We start from the raw sequence: 4,035 nt of genomic DNA, 5'->3' as shown, positions 1-4,035 counted from the left end.
GTGAATTTTCTTTTCTACCTTTGCTTCCTTTTCAAACTGTCTAAATTCTCTTAAGGAGTTTAAGCCTTTTGGAAAACAAGCATTCCTCCCCTGGGGCAATGAGTACAGAGCTGACTATGGATTTCAAGGGTAAATTGAGAGGAAAAAAGGATGAACAGAGAGGAATCCTTTATATCCTAAAATATTATCCAGCCAGAGATGTATGCCATTCCTTGCTGAGTGTAGGCACATAAAGCTGAGTAAATGAGCAACTAAAAATACACCCAATGCTTATCCAAATCCTAGATTTAGCAAACAGTATTAAAATTGTTCCATTACCTTCACTCCAGCATTTGTGTTTGTGCCACTCATGTTCCTTGTTATCGTCCCCACAATCCTTAAAGGTCCCCACTCTAGTAGTAACTATTTGAACAAAGCATATATCTAAATTGTAGTATTAAAAATCATGGTACTGGGTGGGCCACGGTGGCTCAGTGGCAGAGTTCTCACTGCCATGCCGGAGACCCGGGTTCGATTCCTGCTGCCTGCCCATGTGAAAAAAAAATCATGGCACTGAGAGAGGCAAACCAAAATTCTGTTTGTTCTTTCTGTCACTTAACGAATATGCATCGGCCAATTTACCTTTTCTATGAAAGAATGCTCCTGTTACAAATCATGATATGGAATGATATCAAGCTATATTAGAGGAAAATGGTAGGTTTTTTTCATACATTCTTTTTTTGGTATTGTTATCTTACTGTTTTCCAAAATGGAGGAGATAAACACCGCAATAAATAGTCAATGTGCACTTAAACGTAGATTTTATTTCTTCTTAAATTACACATTTTGTGGTTTTTAATTATCAAGTTCAACACTGCAGCATATAAAGTTCTTTGGTTTTTCTAGAAAATATAATATGTTCTGCATTTGTCTGCTCGTTCCTGCAGTCTCGCTCTGGCAGCTGTCTGAGGCAGAGCACTTCCTGCGAGGCACTTGTATCATGTTTATGTGCATAGTAATGAAACTCTACAACTCTTCCATTCTAACTTCAACACTTCACTGCCACTTCAGCTGATTATGGCCCTGGATAATTGCCAGAGTGAATCCTGTATTTAGTGGAAACAAAATATATTGATGACAAACATGTTTCCTATCAAAAGCCCGAAGGATGGATCTGAATTCAGATTGTGCAGAGGAAACAAGTATGTAAACTCATTAGATAGACAAGATGCAAATTTACAGAGCCTGGGAAGAAAATATGGAGGGCAGCCTCCAATCAGAAGGAAGAAGCAGCTTCAGGCCCCGGGTATTGTCAAAGCTTTGCTAGAGAATAGAATTTTCAGGACATGCTCATGTGGAGGTGAATATGAAATCATCTGGTCCCTTGCAAGTGGCAGGCAAGCGCCTGGTACATGTGGGAGAGCAACTAATGGGCTGGAGTTTACTGCAGTCATGCTTGTTATTCCTTCTTCTGCTTCTGTTTCAGTTCTGCCTAATTGGAGGATTAAACCAGCAATTTAGGGCCACAGGTTGACTTTTTATATGGGCTAGAGAGCTTCATGGTTTAAAAAATGATTCTGGTTTTACATCATGTGTGTTTACATTATATGTTCTTCACATACAATATCTTGCCCCAAACCAAGCCTCCAAGACTATACTTGGGGGGTAGGGAATAAGAGGGGAAGAGAAAGAACTTCGGAGCCTAACTCTTAATTATCTTTAAAGCCCCACCTGAAAAGTGAATTCTGTAGTAGGCTGAATAATGCCACCTCCCACCTCCCCCCAATATGTCTATGTCCTAATCCCTGGAACCTATGAATATTACCTTATATGACACAAAAAATCACTTCACAGGTGTGATTAAGGATCTTGAGATGGAGAGATTCTCCTGGATTATCCAGCTGGACCCTAAACGCAATCACATGGGTATTTATGAGAGGAAGGCAGGGGAAGACATGACGTGGGTGGAAAAGGAGAAGGCCATGTGACTAAGGAAGCAGAGAATGGAGTGATGGGGTCACAAGCCAAGGAGTGCGGGCACCCAGCAGAAACTGGAAGAGGCAAGGAAAAGACTTTCCTCCACAGCCTCTGGGTGGAGTACAGCTCCACTGCACCTTGATCTTGGCCCAGAGACACCAATTTCAGACTTCCCAACTTCTGAATTGTGAAAGAACAAATTTCTGTTGTTTTAAGCCACCAAGTTTGGGGTAATTTGTTTTAGCAGCAATAGGAAGTTAATACAGCTTCCTTCAAGCAGCGCTATTAAACTCTCAATTTTGGGTTGTCCTTCCTATATGTTTCGACAGCACCCAGTATTTGATATACTGTGGTGCTAATGGAACTCTTTAGTATTACCTTGTGTTTTGATATGCTAAAGCTGCTGAATGTAATATACCAGAAATGGAATGGCTTTTAAAAAGGAAATTTATTAAGTTGCAAGTTTACAGTTCTAGAGCTGTGCAAATGTCCAAATTAAGTCACCAACAAGAGGTTACCTTCATTCAAGAAAGACTGATGACATCTGGACCACCTCTGTCATCTGGGAAGGCATGTGGCTATGTCTGGTAGCTTTCTCTATGGGCTTCTTCAAATGGCTTCCCTGGAGGTGTTTTCTTCCCGTATCACCAAAGGTCTCTGGCTATGTTGGCTCTAAATATTTTTGCAAAATGTTTCCTTCTTAAAGGATTCTAGTAAGCAATATTACCCTGAAGGGGTGGATCACATCTCCATGGAAACAATCAAAGAGATCCCACCCAGCAGTATTGAATGAGAATTAAAGAACAAGGCTTCTCTGGGGTTCGCAACAATTTCAAACCAGTACACCTTATTTCAGTGTCCTTTTTCCATGCCAGAGGGAAGTTCTTTGAATGTAGGGGCTCTATTAGTCTTATTTAATTTTGTAGCCCCAGAGCATACATTGGGCATGGCATATGGTAGGGACCACTTACGAAATAACTAGAAACTTAAATGTGTAGCATTATGTTACTTGAACTTCCAATATTTTAAAATTGGCAACTTAGTTTTCTAGAAATTGTATGTATGGGGGTGTCTGATATTTATTTTAAAGGACCAAGTTCTAGAGTTCTCCAAACCTGTTGCAACTGAAAAAGAAAAAAAAAAAGCCTTCTGTTGGAAATTAGCTTATATTTAAAGAAAGACTGACATTTGGGAAATAATTTCACATTAAAAATTCTGTAGGGGTGAAAAAACAAACCTCTAAATTTGGGGCGTAAAAATGTACATACACCAAATATAAGAGACTAATATTATTTAAAGTCTCTTATGTTTAGTTGTCTGATTTCCCTCTATGGTCAAGGGAGCTAAGGTTCAAACTTGATGGAGAAGTAAAATCACTCCAAAGTTTAGCATAGTCTGTTTTCCTAGCCTCATTTCCTACTACTCAACCAACACATAACCTTCTCTACTGCTAACCTAAAGTACTAACTAGTCCAAGGTCATGATGCGGGTTTTGTTTTGTTGCTCCTTTTCTTTTTCATGTTACTTTTCAATCCTTGAGTCTTTTTCTCGGATCTGTCTATTCATATCCATCATTGCTCAAGGGACTGATCAAATATCACCTCTTCTTTGAAGCCTCATCACTTCAGTATGAAATGATTTCCCAGAACTCTGATAGTACAATGTCTTACCCTTACTTTTATTTCATTAAATGTCAGGAATCTTCTCATGAGTGGATTCTTTGTCTTCTATCTAGCATGAAAATGGAAGGAGAAAATTTATTCTATTGTATTGCTCACGGTGGATGTTCAGAACATATTGTACGATATATTAATAACACCTAGGAACTACCTAAAGTATCCAAGATTTTTTTTACGGAGTGCTCAAGAGCTAAATAAAGCATGTTATACAGTAATACTTTTTGACTAGAATGTCGAGTACTTGGTCTCACAGCATGCAACAACCACATTCTGGCTAAGTGATATTTATTTTGCGTTCTGAATCTGACATTGAGTTACTTTAATAAAATGCCTTTCTAACAAAATGATCATACCTAGGATGAAATAACTCAGACTTGAAATGTGATAATGTCAGGCTATG

This window comes from Tamandua tetradactyla, chromosome 5, assembly GCF_023851605.1.
Source record: "Tamandua tetradactyla isolate mTamTet1 chromosome 5, mTamTet1.pri, whole genome shotgun sequence".
Taxonomy (NCBI): Eukaryota; Metazoa; Chordata; class Mammalia; order Pilosa; family Myrmecophagidae; genus Tamandua; species Tamandua tetradactyla.
The sequence above is the reverse complement of the archived record's forward strand: the minus strand, read 5'-3'. Positions refer to the sequence as shown.